Here is a 21,843-nt window from a genome sequence, read left to right as displayed (position 1 = left end):
GGCATCCTAGCCTTACTCCCTAACTTTGCTGTTTTGACCAAGTCACTTAGAACTTCCTACCTTGGTTTTCTCATCTGTGAAATGAGCAGGGTTGGACCAGCTAGCCCAGTGATGCCATGTCCTGGAGGAGGGGAGGGACTTGGTCAGCAGTAAGTTGGCGTGGGTGAGTTGGTTGGGCGGGCTGAAGAGGGGCACGGACAGTTCCTGGGACCTCGTGGTATATAGGCAATGTCGAGCACGAAGAAACCTCACCTCTAACTCCTTTGGATGGTCTGGGTCAGACATAGTTGGAGTGCCTACAAAGCAAAAAAAAAAAATGCTCCCCCCACCCCCGCGATTTTGGTTTCTTGAGGGATTGCACTGTGCTGCTGAGAGAGGGACCCCTATCTTAGGAAAGTCAGAGGAAATTTCTGTGGAATAATGCAGAAAAGAAAAGCAGGCTCTCAGGTTCCCTTTGGGAGCTGGTGAAACCCGGGTGGAGTGGGATAACAGCGAGCAAAGCCTTTGTGTACGGTTTCTCTGCACCCCGATACCAGGATTTGTTGTTCCCAGCTCTGGGTCACCTCTGCTACCTAGTGAGGTTCACGCTGTCCCCCAGGTTTGGAACAGCCCCCGGGGTTGCACCACGGGCCTATGGTGAGGTGGCAAGCAGTCCCACGGAGAACGGGAACCCTGTCTGGGATTACAGGGGAGGGGAAAGGGCGGGAGGAGGGGATGAAGCACTTGATTCCCAGGGGACCTGGAGGAGGGAAGGGGAAGTTTAAGGTGAAGGAGGCAAAGAGAGAGTCCTGACTCCGAGAGGATCTTAACACAAGAGGGGGAGAGGAGGAGGAGGGGGTCGGTCCTAATCCCGAGGGGTTAATAAGGTGGGGCCCTAAAAGAGGGCAAGGAAGGACGGGACCCTAATCCCGAGGGGGCGGGGAGGCCGGGGTTCTAACCTCGACGGGGCGGGCAGGGGCGCCCTAGACCCGAGAGACGGGTGGGCAGGACCGGGGCCGCTCCCCTCGGGCAGTTCCTTCCCGCCCTCTACCCCACAAAAACGGGCAGGCAGCCACCAGAGCCAGCCACTCGTGGCAGCAGCGGCAGGAGAGAGCTGCTGACGGGGCGGCCCGGCGGGGCGAGTGAACCACGACTGCCTGCCCGGTTGGCCTCGGGAGGCGCCGGGAGCTGCCCGGGGTGAGTCTCTCTCGGGGCAGGGGAGGGAAGGCGGGGGCAGGTCAGCCCAGGAGGGGCTCCCAGCGGCAGTAACGGCCCAAGGCGCAGGCATCCTTAAAGAGCTGGGCAGGAATCCACTCCGAAAGCCAGGCGAAAGAAAGAGGCAGATGGGGGAGAAGCCGACTTCTGGGGCATCCCTGCTCACTCCAGGCACGCAGCGCCAAGGCACGCTTGGTGCCAAGCGCTGGGGTTGCAAAGAAAGGCAACACAAGCTCCTGTTCTCGAGAAGCTCCCAATCAGACACACTTCTATGTACAAACAAGCTATAGGTAGCGTGAACCGGAGCCAGCCAACAGAGATGAGGCACTAGCATTAAGGGGGGTGGGAAAGGCTTCTTCGGAAGGCGGGATTTTAGCTCAGACTTGAAGGAAGCCAGGGAAGCCTGGGGCAGAGATGGGCAGGGAGAACATTCCAGGCACGGGATGTATGGAGTCGAGGAGGCCCGTGTAGCTGGATCCCCGGCACGTGGAGAGAGGAGTAAGGTGTAAAAACACTAGAAAGGTAGGAAAGGGTCAGGTTGTAAAGCGCTTTAACAGCCAAAGAGGATATTTTTTATTTGATTCTGGAGGTAACAAAGAACCACTGGAGTTTATTGAATGGGAGTGGGAGGGGGTGGTTACAGACATGAACTTTAAGATCACTTTGATAGCCAATTGGAGGATGGATTGGAGTGGGCAGGTAGACCAACCAGCAGGTTATGCTGTAGTCTAGACTTTCGGTGATAAGGGTCTGCACCAGCAGCTAGCCTCGTCAGAGGAGAGAAGGGGGCATATAGGAGAGCAGAAATGCTTGGAAGGTAGAATGGAGAGGACTTAGCTACAAATCGGATATAGGAGGGTGAGAAAGAGGGATGAGTCAAGGAAGACACCTACGTCACAAGACTGGGTGATTGTGCCCTTGGCAGTAATAGGGAAGAAGAGAGGGTTTGGGTGGAAAGGTGAGTCAGAGGTAACCCATCTTGTCAGGGGTGACTTAGAGGACAAGCAAGGGACCCTGGGAAATGATTTCCATAGGAGAACTACAGAGGTCCTAGGACTGGAAGGTACCCTGGAGGTCATCTCATCCAAAAGCCCCTCATTTTACAGATGGGGAAACTGAGAAGGAAGGAGTGGGGAATGCCTAGCTCAACTTCATACACCTAGAAAGTGGCAGACAGCAAGCATCGGCATCCCAGTGCTCCCACTTCAAATCCATGGAGCTCTTTCCATCACAGTTTGCTGACTCCCTCCTTTTAGCTAATCTAAGGAAAAGCGTGTGTAAAGAGCTCCGACCTTTTCAGTTTTGTTTTGTTTTGTTTTGTTTTTAGGCAATTGGGGTTAAGTGACTTGCCCAGGGTCACACAGCTAGTAAGTGTCAAGTGTTTGGTCTGAGGCCGCATTTGAACTCAGGTCCTCCTGACTTCAGGGCCGGTGCTCTATCCACTGCACCACCTAGCTGCTCCCCAACCTTTTCAGAAAAGGGTTCCACAGGGTTATCAAATTTATGGCTGTTTAGTAAGTCTGAGAGCCTGAAACCGAAGCCCAGACATTTAACTTTCCCGGCTTCCAACGGCCTTGAGCATCTGTGTGAGTATTCATCCCTGTTCCCTGTGCCACACAAACACGTACACCCAGGAATGTGGACAGCATATTGGACTTGGAGCCAGGAAGAGTGAAGAAGATGTGCCTGAGCCCCACCTCAGACAGTCACTGTAAGCTGTGTGACCCCAGGCCAGTCATTCCCTTTTCTGGGCCTCAGTTTCTTCAACTCTGCAATCCTGTGAATTTAAGATGAAATGCCACCTTTTTCTTTCAATTATTTGCTTGCTTTTTCCGTTCTCCAATTTCTTCCTCCCCAACCCCCCCCCCACAAGGGTACACACAAATATCCTTCTCTTCCATCATATCATACACAGGTATCTGCAAGATCCTATCTAGCTTTCAATCCTGTGCTCCCATGACAAGTCAGACCATGTCCAGGGGAGGTTGACAAGGTTGGGGAAGGGACTTAAAATTAAGTCACATGAGGACTGGGTGAAGAAAATGGAGATATTTGGCCTACAGAAGAAAAGACTTGGGTAACAGTTGTGTCTTTATCTGAAAAAGGTTTCATGGAGAAAAGGGGAAATCTTCTGTGAACCTCCAAAAGGCAAAACTCTTGGTATAAGAAAACAAATTTAATATTAGTAATTCACAATTACTGAACACTTTAAGGAAGGGCTTTGAATACCAAACACAGCATTTTGTATTTCATCCTGGAGGTGATAAAGAGCCACCAGAGTTTATTGAATAGGGAGGTGACGCGGTCACACTTGCCCTTTTGGAAAATCGCTTTGGCAGCTCAGTGGAGGATGGACTGGAGTGGGGAGAGATGAAGCAGTTGGACCCCCCGTAGGCTAGTGCAGTAGTCCAAGGGAGAGGTGATGAGGGTCTGAACAGACTGGTGGCAGAATCAGAGAGAAAGGGGAGACATTGCAGAGAGGTGTTGCAGAGGTGAAATTGACAGGTTTTGGTAACTGATTGGATATAGGCGATGAAAGATAGTGAGGAGTCACACATACCACCTTAAGCATCTATTGGGTACCAAATACTGTGCTAGGCTCTAGGGTCTAGGCATTCCAAAGCAAAAATGAAACAGTCCTTGCCTTCAAAAAACTTACATTAGGTGGAACAATAGATATGCTCATAAATAAATACAAAATGCATATGAAATAATATCCAGGGAGAGGACACTGGGGGAGAAGCTTCCTTTAGAAGGTGGCATTTCATCTAAACTTTGTTTTTTGTTTGTTTTTGAGGCAATTGAGGTTAAATGACTTGCCCAGGGAAGTGAGGCAGGGAGTACATTCCAGTCATGAGGGGTAGGTAGCTTTTGCTGTGGAGACATAGGATGGAATGTTGTGTATGGAGAATAGTAAGATATAGAGCTAAAACAGAGTGGGTGAAGGAGACCAATGTGCAGTAAGCCTGGAAGAGGTGATTTGAACCAGATGGTGAAGGACTTTATATGCTAAACAGAGGAATCCATATGTTTTCCCTAGAAACAAGAGGGATCCACTGGCGCTTTTTGAGCAAGGGCATGACCTAGTCAGACTTGTGATTTAGGAATAAGAGCCATTCCCCACTTGGTAAATAGTAAACAGATATGAATAGGCATTTTTCAGAGAATGAAATCCAATCTATCACTAATCATATTAAAATGTTCTAAATCACTAACAGGTAGAGAAAATTAAGACAACCCAGCTACCACCTCACACCCATCAGATTAGCAAAGATAACCAAAGAAAGCAAAGTGATCGATGCGATGCGGAGGGGCTGAGGGAAAACAGGTACATTAATGATCTGTGGATTGGTCCAGCCATTCCAGAAAGCAATTTGAAACTACATCCAAAGTTATTAAACTGTACATCCCCTTTGGTCCAATGACACCAATATTAGGTCTATATGTCAAAGAGATCAAAGAAAAAGAAAACAGATCCATGTGTTTGAAAATATTTATAGCAGCTCTTCTTGTGGAGCCAAAGAGCTGGAGGCTGAGGGGACATTCATTAATTGGGAAATGTGGTGGGATACTGCTGCACTATAAGAAATGATGAAGGAGCCAATTTCAGAGGAATCCAGGAAGATTTCTATGAACTGATGCAGAGTGAGGTGAGAGGAAGCAGGAGAACAATTTATACAATTACAGCATAATTGTAAAGACAAATGACTTTGAAAGTCTTTAGAACTCTCACCAACTTAATGATGAATCACATTTCCAGAAGACTAATAATGTAAGTAGTTAGTTGGTAAACACTTATTAAGCACCTACTATGTGCTAAATGGTGGGGATACAAAGAAAGGCGAGAGACAATCCATGCCCTCAGGGAGCTCCCAGTGTAATGCAAAACTCCACATACAAACAACTGTGCATAAACAACATATAAACAGGATAAACTGGAAATAATTAGCAAAGGGAAGGCACTGGAACTAAGGAAGATGAGGAAGGCTTCCCAAAGAAGGGGGGATTTAAGCTGGCACATGGTCAGTGGGGACTTATTTTGCATGTTGTCGCTGTTCTTGAGTTGAGGTGTCCCTACTCTTCATGACCCCTTTTGGGATTTTTTTGTCAAAGATACTGGAGCAATTTGCCATTTTCTTCTCCAGCTCATTTTACAGATGAGGAAACTGAGGCAAACAGGATGAAGTGACTTGCCCAGGGTCACATGGCTAGTAAGTGTCTGAGGCCAGATTTGAACTCAGGTCTTCCTGACTCCAGGTCTGGTACTCTAACCACTGTGCCACCTAGTTACCTTGCATGAGTATACATGCTTGTAATATGGATTTTATTTCTCTTTCTTTCTCAATGGAGGGATTCAGGAAAGGAGAGAGAGAGAGAGAGAGACAGAGAGAGAGAGAGAGACAGAGAGACAGAGAGAGAGAGACAGAGAGACAGAGAGAGGGAGGGAGAATTTTCATTGATTGAAGAAATAAAAATTTAATTTAGAAAAAAAATTTCTGCACAAAAAAATTCCATTGCAATTGTATGAAGAACAGAGAGGGAAGAGAGTGAAGGCAGAAATGCCAATTGGGAGGTTACTGCAATAGTCTAGGTTTAGTATACGTAGACTCTAGAGTCCTCAAACATCCATTCTCAGGGGCAGGTCGGTTGCCTGGAGCCAACTTGCAATATTTCTCCTCAATGTTCTGGGGGACACTGAGCCCCAACTGGCGTTCTTTCCATCATGATTATCAGTTGATATGGATTAGTCAGCCAGACTTAATTAGTTTTGACAAATGAGTATTTAATAGGTTGGTATTGTGAGGACAATTGTTACAAAACACGCTCTGCAAAGTGCTACACTTTCTCACCAACACGTAACAGAGTCCATAGAAAGTGGGTTCAAGCTTGGACAGCACATGCAGGTTACTCCCCGCTCTTGGACATCCTTTCCTTAGAGCACAGGTGGGGAGCCCATGGCCTTCAGGCCACATGTGGCTTTCTAGGTCCTTAAGTGCAGCCTTTCGACCAAATCCGAATTTTACAGAATAAACTAGGTCACATGTGGTCTGAAGGCTGCAGGTTCCCCACCCCTGTGCTAGAGTATTCAAACTGTTCTCCATAGGTATGGGGTATCTTTTCTGCTGGGATCTTTGTAGAACCTTGAATCTGCCTTCATCCCATTGAGTCTCTATTTGGCTCCCAATATTGTCCCAGGGATGCCGCTAGGTTGTTAGTAAAAGAGTCAGTATCCTCTGGACCTCCTAAATTCCCGAAGTCCTTTTCTGGCCAAGGAAGGGAGGAGGAAGCTGAGACCAAAGCACTCTCCTCGCTTTGTTGCCCCAGGTGATTTCCTGCTCAGAGGCTTTACTGGAAATTGTCCACCCTAAGCTTCCAGATACTATAATTTCTGATTCTAAAATAGCTCCTGGTTTTGTACAAGCGTCATGAGATCTACCAAGTCCCTCAACCAGTTGGAATGGACATCCTATCATCGCCTTCTGTTAAGTCCCAGGTGAAATGCTTTCTTCCACAGGGAGTCTTTCCCAATCCCTCTTCATTCTGGTGACATCCCTCCATTAATTATCTCCTCTTTATCCTGTGTATACTTTGCATACATTTGTTTATTGTCTCCCCCGATAGAGGGGGCAAGAGCTGTCTTTTGCCTCTTTTTGTATCCCCCACCCTCAGCACTGTGCTTGGCACACAGTGGGTGCTTAATAAGTGTTTATTGACCGCCTAAAGATGCTGTTGTTCAGTCATGTCTGCCCGTGGACCATAGCACGCCAATACCTGTTCATGGAGTTCTCTTGGCAAAGATACAAATGATGGTTTGTGTGTGTAAACAGTTTTCCAGGGTTTTTCACACTTGTCTGATACCTTGCTAAGGTATTTCAACATTCACCTTAAGTAGTTTGGGGTAATTGTTCGGCCAACTCATTGACTTCCACCCTTACACAGGCAAAGAGGTGATGAGGTCTTGAACCAGGGTGGTGGACATTTGGGTGGCCAAATGAGAACAGATACAAGATAAAGGTGGAAGTAGAATCAATAAGACCTCTCAACTGATTGGATGTGAGCCGAGAGCGAGAGAAAAGAATTGAGGAAGAATTGGTGGTTTCCTCAGCAAGAAAAGGGAAGTAAGGGAGGGGTAGGTTTGAAGGGAACAAGAGGAAAAGTGCTGCTGTGTGAGATAGTGAACTCTCCCCATCACCAGAGGGTTGGGTGACCATTTGTTACATTTCAGGGTTGCTGCACAGGAATGTTTCCCAAGCAAACTTGGTCCCCAAACACAACTGGATTTGAAATATATGGATAAGACCTATAAATGCTGACCTGAGAAGTCTGGGAATTTGTAATACCTCTGGGATAATGTAAGGTTAGAGAGGGTTAGAGTTCTTAGAATTAAAATATAAATTATATTTTATTATACATTTTGAATCTAAATAATGTTGTAAGATTTAGAATTTGAATTATCATCTAGTCAACCCCTCATTTTACCAATGGAGAAACTGAGGCCCAGAAAGAAATGAATTGCCATGAAAATTCAATCTGTTTTTATACAGAAAAATTACAGCCCATAAGTAAGTTGATGGCATATATAATTTCATATTTAATTTTAGAAGGACAGATTATAACAAATCTCAAAATGTTCTCATGGAATCCTGTTCATGTTGTATGATACACAGAGGGTGGGTGTCACCAGAACTCAGTTTGGGAAACTGTGATAGAGGAGAATTTCTGCATGGGGGTGGTGGGAGGTTGCATTTGATGTCCTCAGAAGCTCCTGCTTTCTCTGAGATCCTAGAATTCTAGATTTTTTAACATTCTGTCTTTTGATTGAAAAACCAGTTGGGTGGTTAGAACCTGGCACAAAGGGTATTGGGCTTTTAGTCTTTGACAATTATTAGCCCAACCCACAGTCCTTTGCTGGGGCCCATGTTCCCACACAGGCAACAATTCCCTATGTCAAAGGGTTCAGTGCTGAGTCCCAAATGTCCTTTTTGTTCCCATAATAGCTAATATTTCTTCTTTTTCTTCTTTTTTTTAGGCAATTAGGGTTAAGTGACTTGCCCAGGGTCACACAGCTAGTAAATGTCAAGTGTTTGGTCTGGTATCACATCTGAACTCAGGTCCTCCTGACTTCAGGGCTGGTGCTCTATCCACTGGGCCACCTCGCTGCCCCAATAGCTAATATTTCTATAGCACCTATTGTGCTCCAATGGCTTTCTAATTATTATCTCAATAGAGCTCCACAACAACCCTGGGAGGTAGGTGTGATTATTATCCCTATTTTACAGATGAGAAGACTGAGGCAAATAGCAGTTCAATGACTTGCCCAAGGTCACACATCTAGGCAGTGTCTGAGGTTGAATTTGAGCTGAGGTCTTCCTGACTCCAGGCCCGGTGTGCCTGACGCTTAAGCATCTAATCTGTACTTCTGATCTACACTGGGGCTTCTAACGGCAGATGCCATGTATCACAGCATTTACTGTCATGTTTTCTTCTACTCACTCCTTAAAATGGGTGCAAATAATCACAGTCATCCTGGACTCTCAGTTAATATGGAGGTCTCCCATTATGGATTTTTAATGGGTCTCTGTGAAGGATGAAGGATACCAGCTATCATTGCCATCACCACCATCCAGCATGTATTTTGTAATAGGCAACATCTTGGATTGTGACGTTGAGATCCCATTAAAAAACAGAAGACATTCTCTTCTTTAAGGCAGTCCCTGACCCTTGGAACGGGGTGAACCCCGGGGAGGTAAATCCTATCTGTCAGTACCTTGAGAATCTGCCTGGGTACTTCCTCCATTTTCCCGGATCAAAGCCCCTGCACGTACCTCCTAGGAGGGAGATAGCTTTCTTGAATCCCTCACCAGTCCTGGACTGGAAGCTTTTCCAGTTGGATAGGACCTGCTAAAGCTTATCAAGTCAGCAAACCTTTGTTAAGCACGTACTGTGTGCTGCTACTACATGGTGCAGTGGATAGAGCTGCTGGGCCTGGAGTTGGGAAGATTCCTCTTCCTGAGTTCAAATCTGGCCTCACTTACTAGTTGTGTGACTCTGGGCAAGTCACTTCACCCTGTTAGCCCCAGTTTCCTCACCTGTAAAATGAGCTGGAGAAGGAAAGGGCAAAGCCCAAACCTTTGCCAAGAAAACCCCAAATGGCATCATGGAGAGTCGGACACAACTAAAAATGACTCGAGAACGACAAAAGATGTTCGGTAGCTTGGCTAAGCACTCGATTTCTATTTTCTTGGAATAGCCTTTGAGAACCCAGGGCTACTTCCGTTCCATTACGAGTCGAGGGCTTTATAGGAGTATAGGGAAAAAGCAGCAAATCAGTATGTGTAAGTACTCAAGCGCTTAAAGTGATCTTCATCTCTGAATACGCGGCCCCACAAAAACCTGTAGGAGCCTGATGGTGAGTTCACCTGTCTCGTCCTGCTGACCTCCCCGCCTTCCGTTAAGTCCCAGGTGAAACGCTTTCTTCCACAGGGAGTCTTTCCCAATCCCTCTCCATTCTGGTGACGTCCTTCCATTAATTATCTCCTCTTTATGCTGTGTATACTTTGCATACATTTGTTTATTGTCTCCCCCGATAGAGGGAGCAGGAGCTGTCTTTTGCCTCTTTTTGTATCCCCCACCCTCAGCACTGTGCTTGGCACACAGTGGGTGCTTAATAAGTGTTTATTGACCGCCTAAAGATGCTGTTGTTCAGTCATGTCTGCCCGTGGACCATAGCGTGCCGATACCTGTCCATGGAGTTTTCTTGGCAAAGATACGGGCAAAGATACAGAGTTTGCCATTTCCTTCTCCAGTGGATTAAAGCAAACAGAGGTTAAGTGACCTGCCCAGGGTTCTTTCTGACTCCAGGCCCAGTACTCTACCCACTGAGCCACCTAGCCACCTGTGTAAAGACATATACACAGATAAATAAAAAGAGAGCTGTAACTAGGGAGGCGCAAATAGGGATCTCTCCCAGGGTGTTGACATTTAGGGAAAAGGCTTCTGTCTCAGTGACACCATAGTCCTTGTACCTCTCCTTGGGGACCTCTGTTGGCCCAGGCTGCCATATGGTGTGCATCCCATGATCCCCTCTCACAATTCCCACATTCTACCAGCCCTAGAGAGGATGGGGGCTGGACCCCCCCAACACACATACCGCTATCATTTATGCTTCCGTGCTCCCCCAACTGCTTTTGTCCAAGGTGAAAAAATTTCTAGTTATAGCCCTACATAGAATTTGTTGTTCTTCAGTATTTTGCAGTCATGTCCAACTCTTTGTGACCCCATTTGGGATTTCCCTGGCAAAGATACTGGAGTGCTTTGCCATTTCCTTCTAGCTTATTTTACAGATGAGGAAACTGAGGCAAACAGGGTGAAGTGACTTGCCCAGGGTCACAGAGCTAGTAATTGTCTGAAGCCAGATTTGAGCTCAGGAAGATGGGTCTTTCTGACTCCAGACCTAGCACTCTATCCACTATACCTCCTAGCTGCCCCTCTAAATAGAATACAAATTTTTAAATGATGCATAAGAGGAATACAAAGTATTTTGAGGTTGGCTGAGAGCAACAATCATTTCTGGCTGGAGAAATCAGGGATTGATTCTTGGATCATAAGATCATAAATTTAGAGTTGGAAGAAACCTTAGAGGCCCTTTAGTCCAACCCCTCTCATTTGACAGAAAAGGAAACTGAGGCCCAAGAGGTAAAATGACTTGTCCAACAGGGCTAGTAAAGCCTCTGGGTCCAGATTTGAACTCTGATCTTCCCAATTTCAGATCCAGTGCTCTATCCCCCGTGCCTCCTAGCTGCCTTCTATAGAGGGTAATGCATTTATACATAGAATTATTATGTAGGCATACAATTTTATTAGTACTTTAAAGCAAACATAAAAGCTCTCACTAGTTTCTTTGGCCTCACCCACTGTGGATATTATTCCTCAGCCCTTCTACTGCTAGACACATCATGGAGCTGAAAGGACACAAGGCTCTAATGGCTACAAATACCATTTCCCCACAAAAACCCATTCCCATGAAAATCTAACAATAGGTCATAGAACAGAGAGCTCAGGCTCCTTCCAGGCCCATTAAGCTTGCTGACTGATTTATTTCATGGAGCTGAGGCAAGGGGAGAGAGAAGGTTTTCACAACTAGACTATAGCCTGATGGGAGAGGAGAAGGGGAGAAACTGGAGAGGCAGACGTTGCAATCTGCACAAAAGACAACTGTTTCATTAACAGGCTTTGGCTGTGGTGGAATTGAAAAAGTGGAGACAAGTAGGATAAGTGAGAGAGGAAAAGACAGAAATGGAGAGAGGGAGACACAGAAAGAGGGAGGGAAGGAGGAGAGAGAAATTGATGAAGGAGCGGGAGAGAGAGAGATGAAAGAAATATAGAGAGGGAGACAGCAATGTGGGTGAGGGAGAGAGAGAGAGAGAGAGAGAGAGAGAGAGAGAGGGAGGGAGGGAGGACACATAGAAAGAGGGAGAGAGACAGGAGAAGACAAAGAAAGAGGGAGAGAAACAGGACAGAAAGATCGATGGAGGAGAGGGAGAGAGAGGAGGGGGAGGGGAGAGCGATGAGAGAAAGAAGATAGATAAGAGAGATCACCAAGTCCGAGTCTGAGTTAGAAGGGACCCCAAAGGCCAGTTAGTCCAACTTATCACATTTAGAATGTAGCCTCTTTGGGGCAGCTAGGTGGCGCAGTGGATAGAGCACTGGGCCTGGATTCGGGAGGAACTGAGTTCAAATGCGGCTGCAGACACATAACACTTACTAGCTGTGTGATCCTGGGCAAGTCACTTAACCCCATTGCCTAAGCAAAAAAAAAAAATTTTAAAAATATAAAAAAACACCAAAGATTGTAGCTTCTTTAAGGGCAGGGACCATTTTTGCTTTTTCTTTGTGTTCCCAGAGCTTAGCATAGTGCCTGGCACGTAGTAGGCACTTAATAAATGCCTATGCCTAAAGGTAATCCTTGCTCCTACAGGTAAGAGGGAGTCATTGAGGTTTACTGAGGAGGGCAGTGACAAGGTCAGGCTTGTGCTTTAGGAATAGCACTTCAGCAGCTGCTCAGAGAGTGCTTTGGAGCAGGGAGAGACTCCCTTTGGAGGGACAAAGGACGTGACAATAGTCTAGGAAATGAGGGTCTGAACTAGGGTGGGGGCTGTGTGAGTGAAGAGAAGGCAGCCGACGTGTGAGAGGGAGAGGGAAAATCACTACGACTTGGTAATGAATTGACATGGGAGGACGGTGGTGCCCTCTACAGAAATAAAGAAGTTTGGAAGAGGGGATAATTTTTTTCTTGCAGGGGGAGAGGGGAAGATTATGAGCTCAGTATTGGACATGATGGGCTTGGGATGCCTATGGGTCATCCAGTTTGAGATGATCAGATGGCAGCTGGCAATGTGGCACAGGAGCTGATGATTTCCAGATTTATTTGTCCAGCCCTAGAGACCCCGAGCTTCAACCCTGCATCATCACCTGCCTATTGGACATCTCAAAGTATATGCCCTATAAGCGTCTCAAACGCACCAAGTCCAAACCAGATCAAATTCTCTTCCCCTCCTCCCTAACTTTTCCCACACTTTCTTATTCCATGGAGGGTACCACCAGCCTCCTGGCCACCCACGCTGATAACCCTGGTATCACCCTTAACTCCTCCCTTTCACACATCCCAGATTTCCAATCAGTAGCCAGCTCTCCTAAACATCACTGCTCTATGTTCCCTTCTCTCTACTCCTGCCACTGTCTTAGTTCAGCTCCCCATCAGCCCTTGCCTAGATTCTTGCAGAACCGTAGTTCTAAATGGTCCCTCTGCCCCAAGTCTGTCTCCATGCCAGTCCACCTTCCACACACAGGTCTGACTATGTTTTCCCCCCTACTCAGTTATCTCTTGGCTCCCTGATACTTGCATGATTAAATTTATACTCTGTGGTTTGGCATTCAAAGCTTTTCTTCTATGGCTCCATCTGATCTTTCTGGCATTCTTACTAGTTACTTCCCTTGATACACTTAGTCCACTGGCTAACTTGTGTTAACAGGATTTTTACTGAGCCAGTCTCTAACCTGAGAATGCTCAGAGCCGCGCAAAGTCATCAAGTAGTTTAATTAATCAGTTTCAGAGCTAGGAATGTTCTCTTGCTGAAGTAAAAGCACAGGTTATATACTTAAATCACAACTGGGGAAGGAGGGGGAAGGTGGATTACAAACAATCACTTAGTAGTTTCCCATGAGAAACCCCTAAGTCCCACGACACAACAATTCCGGAGTCAAGTCTTTGAGGGTCGTGACCACCTCGTGCAGGCAGAAGGATGCCAGTGATTGTGAGCCTTGTCACGGTTTGACTGATCAGCTCAAGCTGGAAAAGGCAGCTCTTGAGAAAACAAAATTATTAGTATATTCATTACACATATCGTATCGACTAATATGAAAATTATACATTCCTTTCTCACTTGCTACTGCTAGCATTCAGCAAATCAATCTCCCACCTCCTTGCTTTTGCACGGGTTTCTTCTACTGTATTTTGTTGGCTTAAATGTCTCTCAGCTGGAAATAGGACAGTTTGGTCACCTTAGCCCCTTTCCATCCATTGGCATAAATATGGTGACATAGGGGACCATCAGTGTTGTCATTAGGGCAGAGTGATCAGGGTTTTGTCATAGAGCACCCACAATTTAGTGGACAAAACCACACCAAAGGAGTCAAAGGAATAGAGAGGCAAATTTCAATTTGATAACAGAAAAACCTCCCCCAAAACTTTTTTGTTATCGTTGTTTAGTCATTTCAGTCATATCCAATTCTTTGTGACCCCATTTGGGGTTTTCTTGGCAAAGATACTGGAGTGGTTTGCCATTTCCTTCCCCAGCTTGTTTTACAGGTGAGGAAACTGAGGCAAACAGGATGATGTGACTAGCCCAGGGTCACACAACTAGTAAGTATCTGAGGCCAGATTTGAATTCAGGTACTTCTGACTCCAGGGCCGGCACTCTATCCGCTGAGCCACTTAGCTACCTAAAAGAGGAATGAGATACCTCTGGAGGCAGTGAGCTCTCTATCACTGAAAGCCTTTAAGCAGAGATTGGCTGACCAATTGTCAGGGATGGACTAAATGGACTTTTGAGGTCCCTTCCAATTCTGAAATTCCATGATTCTGCATCAATAATCAGCATTTAGGAAATCTTATCCCTCACTCCCATTCCCTTTAGACAAAGTGAGCTGAGATATCTAGTTATCCAGCTTTTCAGAGGGAATGTAGCTCAAACACTCAGAGCTTGCAGCAATTCAGCCAGAAATTCCCTGATGGACAGAGAGTAAGTCTATGAGGGTCAGCATTCTCACTAGGTGCTGAAGTCTCAGGTGGATCAACCTCACTTTGGCCAGAGGTGTTCAGGCAGAAAGCTGTCGTTCATAACAGGAGGAGAGGGGCAGCTAGGTGGCTCAGTGGATAGAGGCCTGGATTCAGGAAGACCCGAGTTCAAATCTGACCTCACACACATAACATTTATTAGCTGTGTGACCCTAGGCAAGTCACTTAACCCCATTGCCTAGCCAAAAACAAAAACAAACAAGCAAACAAAAAGCAAAAAACAAAACAAAACAAAACCAAACCAGGAGGAGAGAATGAGAATATCATGATGGGGCATGATACCACGGGTGTTTGCTTTGCAATCAGGGGACTGGGAACTTTGTAAATAGATCACCGAGTTCATAGAGCACCCCACTTTGCCTGGTTAACTCTCTTTTAACGCTCATTTTCGGTTTCAGTCGGTTGAAGGAATTGGGCATGTTTAGATTGGAGAAAAGAACGTCTGAGGGAGAGGCACGATAGCCCTCCAAGTATTTTGCTAGCTCGTCGTATGGAAAAATGATAAGACTTGCTCTGTTTGATCCCCGAAGGCAGAACTTAGAGCAAAGGAGGGAAGATGTAAATGCTTATTGATTGCCTGAAGCTCTGACAGGGGCCATGGTCCATGTTCAGAGACCGAGGGAGCTCCCAGAGTGATGAAATCCCAGGTCTGTCTTGTGTCTCTATTCTGGTCTCCAGCTTGAGATTTCATTCCTTCTCAGGTCCTCTATTGACTGTACAGGATAGCAACGAAACGGCCAGCCGCTCCTCCTCCCCTTTAAATAAGCGTTCATTCATTTCTGGGCTGTCATGGTTGTCTTCAGCCTTCCCAGGTATCTAATGAGCTCCAATGGTATCCTCTGTTGTTTTCTACAAGGAACCCTGCTTCATCCCATCAGATGCCATCTCTGAGTCCCAGTGTTCTGTGGAACCCAACCACCTGCCATTTCTCGTAACGGAGCTAAATGATGAATGATGCCCACTTTTGGGGGGGCAGTAGTTATCGGCTTCATGGATTATCTTACCCTCTCATCAAAATCTTTGCAACAAAATTCTGGAAAATGTTTTGCCATTTGAGTAGAATGACAATAACTCCCCTTTCTCTGGTGCTGCCCAGTTTACCAAGGATTTTCTTCAGAGCTGTAGGAAATTGGCACTTGAATTGCACCCTGAAGGAACCTGGGAATTCTTAGAGGTCAGCTGGGCCCAGTGTTCCAGTAGGGAGATGAATAAATATTAATGTTTTTATTTATGGAGCTTCACAATCTGGCCTCAGTCTATCTATCTAAGCTTATCATAGATGATTCTGTTTCACCTGTCCTGGGTTCTAGCCGAACCGTCCTGCTCACTCTTCCCCAGAACTGGCACTCCATCTCCTACCTCTGGGTCTTTGCACAAACTGTTCCCCATGACTGGCATGCACTCATAGGCTCACAGAGCCCCCTGCTCACCTCCTCCCAGAAGCCTTCGTTCCTTTCAAGGCTCAGCTCATGTGCTATCTCCTATTGGAAGGCTTTCCCAAGTTCCTGGTTGTTAGGGCTCCGTCTTCATCCTCAGATGATTGTACACATATTTATCTTCTTACAAATTGCAACCCCTTGTGCCCATCAATTGGGGAATGGCTGAACAAGTTGTGATATATGATTATAATGGAATATTACTGTGCTATAAGAAATGATGAGCAAACTGATTTCAGAAAAACCTGGAAAGACTTATATGAACTGATGCAAAGTGAAGTGAGCAGAACCAGGAGAACACTGTTCACAGTAACAGCAATACTGTATGATGATCAACTGTGAATGACTTAGCTATTCTCAGCAATACAATGATGCAAGACAGTGCCAAAGGAGTCATGATGAAAAAAATGTTATCCACCTCCAGAGAAAGAATTGATGGAGTCTGAATGCAGATCAAAGCATGCTGTTTTTCACTTTCTGTATTTTTTTGGCATTTTACCCCCTTTGGGTATGTGTCTTCTTTTACAACATGACTAATATGGTAATATGCTTTGCATGATTGAACATGTCTAACCTATACCAAATTGCTTACTGTCTCAGGGAAAGGGAAGATGAGGAAGGGAGAAAGAAAATTTGGAACTCAAAAAAACATTTTTAATTATCTTTACATGTAACTGGGGAAAAAATAAAATATTATTTAAAAAACCCCACAAACTGCATCCTCTTAATAGAATATAATCTCCTTGAAGGCAAGAGCTATATGTCACTTCATCTTTCTAGCCTCCAGAGCCTAGCACTGTCTCCTGAACATAGTAGGCTCTTAATAAATGCATAACGGATTAGATTAGAAGTGCAACTGCTACAGACATTTTACGGATGAGGAAACTGAGGTTGAAAGAAATTAAGTGACTTACCCAAGGTCACATAGCTAGTAAGTTTGGGAAATAGAATTCAAAACCAAGTCTCCAAATTGCCCATTAAGCACCCATTCCACCACGGCACGTCACTTCCCACTGTTCTTAAAGAATAATAGCTCATAATAGCTCACATTCTTTCTTTAGCATGTTATGGTTTACAAAACACTTTTCACTCAATTTTCTCATTTTATCTTCATGATAAGCTTGCCTGAGTAGAATGCAAATAGGTTTATCTCTGTTTGACTGGTAAAGAAATTGAGGTACTCTCTTTGCCCATTCCTTAAAGTTCAACTCAATGCATCTCCTACACGAATCCTTTTCTAATATCTCCAGGTGGTAATAACCTTTCCCCTCAGCCCTCATATCTCATTGCTTTGTAACTGTCTGCCTGTGCATTTATCATGTAATATTGTATATTGCATTCTAGTTATCTGTGTTGATGTCTTGAATCTCTATTAAAGACTGTGAGATGCATGTTTAAGGACAATATGACTTATCTCACTAACTTCTAGCAGGCAGCTAGGAGGTGCAGTAGATAGCGCGCTGGGTTTGGAATCAGGAAGACTCGAGTTCAAATCTAGCCTCAGACACCTACTAGCTGTGTACTTGCCCTGGGCAAGTCACTTCATCTCGTTTACCTCAGTTTCCTCATCTGTAAAATGAACTGCAGAAGGAAATGGCAAACCACTCTAGTATCTTTGCAAAGAAAACCCCAAATGGGGTCAGGAAGAGTCATTCACGACTGACGTGACAACCAAACTTCTAGCAGAGTGCTTTGCTTGCACTAGGTCCTACTGTTTGTTGTACTGTATTATATTGCTGATTTAGTCAAGGTCATACAAGAGTGAAAGGCTGAATCTGACTAAAGTCATCTGACTCCCAAACCTATACGTGTCACTTGCCTTCAATAGAGTTTGCGATGGAATGTTCAATTCTATTCAAATGGACTGGTGTTTTGTCTTTTTTTTTTTTTTGTCTCTGCAACATCAACAGCAACAAAACTGGTTTGGTCAATTTTAGAGCTATAGGGATTCTTCCCTTTATTTTTTTGAAACTGTGGAAAACCCCCATGAAGAGTCACCCTGGTGAGCTGCAAGGCAAACTGTACTTTGTGGAGCAGCGATATACTACTAAGAAGTAGTAGGATGAACTAGTAAGAGCTTTGGGGGCAGAAAAATAAGTCAAGCCAGCAAGAATTTATTAAGCACCTACTATGTGTCTGGCACTGTGCTCTGCACTGAGAAGACAAATATAAGCAAAAAGAGAGTCCTTGCCCTTAAGGGGCTTTTATTCTGATGAGGAAAGATAATGTAAGAAAGGGGGCTGCGGAAGGAAAAGGTACCATATGAAGGAGAAAAACGTCCAAGAGAATCAGGAGCAGAGCTTAGAGAGGAATGAGGGAGTGAATGTTGCTGCTTTCAGAACGGAGATTCTAGGAAGAACTGACTGATCAAAGGAAGGGGGTAAGGAGGGCAGCATCTTCCAGGACAAGGCTTCTTGGGGCAGTGTTGGAGAGGCAAGTCCAGAGAGGCAGGAGCTGGTCCTGGAGAGTGATGAAGGAGGAACATGGGTCCTTCCTCAAAATGGAGGTTGCAGGAAGAACTGACCAATTGGAGAATTTGCCAGAATCAAGACTAGATTTATGATTTCATTACTTTACAAATATGATCTCATTTTCTTCCCACAACAACCCTGGAGGTAGGAAGACAGAAATTAAGTGACTTCCCTAAAGTCACATAGCCATGATTTATTGGGGAGAAGGGGGATTTGAACCCAGGTCTTCATAGTTTTAAGGGTCAGCTTCCTAGCCGCAGTGCAAAGCTGTGCTAGTTACTCTCTGTGTGACTTTGGGCAAGTCTTTGCTTTTTCAGGATGCTGTTTTCTCATCTGTAGAACGAGGGATTTGGATTTCCTCTTCTAAATCCTAAGAAGTGAGAAACGAATTTATATCAAACCACATTTTACCTTTGACTTTACATTACAATTTCAGAGATGCTTTACTTTCCATTTTCTTTGAACACTTTCTTTTTTCTATCCCCAGGTCATTAGGGTAGATAAATCTGAACTCCAACCACCCCCCTCCCTCCACCACCTATCACCTCAGCCAGCAACTCCCCCTTAGGCTTGGGTGAGATCAGAGTAACCGGACTTTCCCTAGAAGTACCTCTCTCTGCCCCCTCTCATGGAATTCACAACACTCACCAGATCCGATTACACAGTACTTAGGGAGGCAACTAAGACTGATTTCCTCCTCCGCTTCCCAAGCCACTTTCAAAGGGAACAAGGCTTGGTAAGGAGGGAAAGAGGAGGATGGGTAAAATACGGGCTAGTCCAGGGAGCAGAGAAAACTGCTCCCTCCAAGTGGAGGGAAACTGAGTCTTTCTCAAGCTCCCCCTATCCCCAGCTTTTTCCTAGGCACTGTGAAAAGATAATAGAAGAGTTTATTGTAGCAATTGTGATATAACAAAGAATAATATGTAGCAGTAATGTTGCCATTCTGGGGTGTGTGTGTGTGTGTGTGTGTGTGTGTGTGTGTGTGTGTACTGAGCTACTTGGGGGCATGACTTTCCAACCACTTTAGGCAATTAGGTGGCCTACTGGTTAGATAGAGCGCTAGTCTTGGAGTCAGGAAGACCTGAGTTTGAATTTTGCCTCAGACATTTACTAGCTGTGTGGCCCTGGATAAGTCACTGTATGCCTGTTTCATCATCTGTAAAATGGGGATAATAATAGCACCTACTTCACAGGGTTGTTGTGAGGGTAAAATGAAATAATACATGTAAAGCACTTTGCAAACCTTAAAGTGCAATATAAATGCAAGCTATGAAAATTACTATTTCAAACCAGACCACAGTGGGAATGGGAGGGAGAGAATAAGCATTTATACAGCCCCTACTACATTCCAGGCACTGTGTTAATCACTCCTAACAAATATTATCTCCTTTGATCCTCACAACAACTTCTAAAGTAGGTGTTATTATTTTGCAGTGGAGGCAAACAGAGGCTGAGTGATTTGCTTATGTTCACACAGCTAAAAAAAGTATCTGAAGCTGGCCTTGAACTCTGGTCTTCCTGACTGCAGGCCTAGCACTTTATCCACTGTGCCATCAGAAACGGCAGTTGCCTATCTCAATACCATCCTAGCCAGTCACCACCCTTGTAAATGGGAGAAGGCATAGTAAATGAATTCTCTGTCTTAGAGATTTGTGAAAATGAGTCAATAACTCTCTCATTTATAGCTCAGAGCCCCCAGCCAGAAGTCAACCTTTAACAAAATATTTAAATCTATCTCCTTCTGTTCCCTGGCATTACCAACAGCCCGTCTCTACACCACATTCAATGCAATCTATTCAGTTGGTAACAACTTTATCACTACCACTGGCTTGAGACAAAATAAAATGTTAAACACAAAAGGGTAAACATTTTTCAGTACAGAACTTGCCCCCTTTTGGACTTACGCAAAACTGCAGGCCTCTGAGGGCAAGTTACACACAGAAACGTCTGGATGTATCCCCTCAGACTACATTTGCCCTTTGTAGAAAATGAACCTCTTTTCAGATGTGAGCGGATCATTCTAGCCTAGTAAAGAATGTGCAGCTTTGAGTGGCTTCGTTTGCATATGAAAAAGCCAGCTGAGACTGTTAACTTGCCCCCAGTCCGGTATATTGTTTTTATACTTTCTCCCAATCACTCATTTGCATGTATGAACTGGAGAATCTTCTAGCTTACAACAACAGTGGAGGAACCCTGAACCCCAGAGCTATTTGGTGATTACTGGGGAAATGACCATTGCCTGGTGATGGTGTAGTAAAGATTTAGGAAATGTAATCATGGTCACCAAAAATTAGGGAGAAGTCTTTTCCCTAAAGGGAAGATGCCTTGAGCCTGGAAGAGTTGTTCAAAAGAAAGGCTAGGGGGTTGGAGACTTTGCCCTCCTATGAGAGGTGGCAAACCTCAGGGCCTGGGCCCAGAGATTGAAGAACTGGAGAAGCCTGGGTAAACTCCAGCACGACTGGAGCTGAGCCTAAGGTTGGAGATGCTGCCCATTGAGGAGCAAGCTAGGCAGTCCAGTGCAATGCAGAAGCTCAGCAAATAATTTCCTGAGGGCTCTATGAAAAAAAGTCTAGCTGTTCCAGAGTTGTTAGTTGTCTTAACTATACGTGTTCCTCACTACCATTTAACTCCAAGTTTATGCCTAATGAAGATGGGATCTGAACCCCTAAAAGGAAAAGACCATGTCTTTGGGATCTGGACACCAAAAAGGAAAAGCCCTTGGACTTTCCCACACAGCCCAGATCCCTGGTGTTCACCTGAGGCATCACCTATCCCAGTAATCCTTTCAACTGTCCTTTCATTGTGCCCTGCTCCCCATCTAGCCCATCCCTTCATTCTGTTACCTCTAGACCACCCCAGGCTACTTCCCACTCCTTAATCCCATCCAAATCTTCCCACAATCTTTTTTCCCTATAAAAACATCAATCTTGTCCCTATCAAATGTGCAGACCCACTAGGAGTGTAGCCTGCTTCTATTTATTTCACAAATAAAACTTGCTACTTGCTACTTTGAAAGAAGTGGTTGGATTCTTTTGAGGCAGACCCAAGCACTCTGCCCTTGCATTTTGGGGGTTCCCAAGACCCCTTAGGCTGCAACATGCCCACTCTTTCCATAGACACAGTGCAAATTTGTGGATAAGTATATCCCAGATATAAATGGGGAGATGTTTTTGCTATGCCATTTGAGTAAATGCCTTTGCTAAGAGCTAATTGAGTCTACTGGTTGGTTATTAAAAGGAAGAACATCAGTGGGGGCTTTTGGGCTATTTTAGAAGACAGGTTCTACAGGATACACCCCTGTACTCTGAGAATAGTCACTCCTCTGGGGACCCAACCTGCAAACTGTAGGAACATCCCAGAGGGATAAGAAACAAGGATAAGCCTT

At 45.1% G+C, this 21,843-nt stretch overlaps 1 protein-coding gene across 2 annotated transcripts in view; it reads left to right on the top strand.

Annotated features, from left to right (window-relative positions):
- Nucleotides 1–1,009: 1,009 nt before the first annotated feature.
- TMPRSS9 (transmembrane serine protease 9) overlaps nucleotides 1,010–21,843 on the top strand; it is a 105,125-nt gene continuing 84,291 nt past the window's right edge. Inside the window, exon 1 of one of the 2 annotated variants that reach the window (XM_021008869.2) lies at nucleotides 1,010–1,176. The gene's annotated coding sequence lies outside the window, so the exon portion shown is untranslated. The remainder of the gene's footprint in view (nucleotides 1,177–21,843) is intronic. The other variant, XM_021008871.2, reaches the window with a different exon arrangement.

Source organism: Phascolarctos cinereus, unplaced genomic scaffold (genome assembly GCF_003287225.1).
Source record: "Phascolarctos cinereus isolate Bilbo 61053 unplaced genomic scaffold, phaCin_HiC Scaffold_4;HRSCAF=312, whole genome shotgun sequence".
Lineage (NCBI taxonomy): Eukaryota > Metazoa > Chordata > Mammalia > Diprotodontia > Phascolarctidae > Phascolarctos > Phascolarctos cinereus.
Note: the sequence above shows the minus strand (reverse complement) of the source record. Positions and strands in the feature narration are given on the sequence as shown.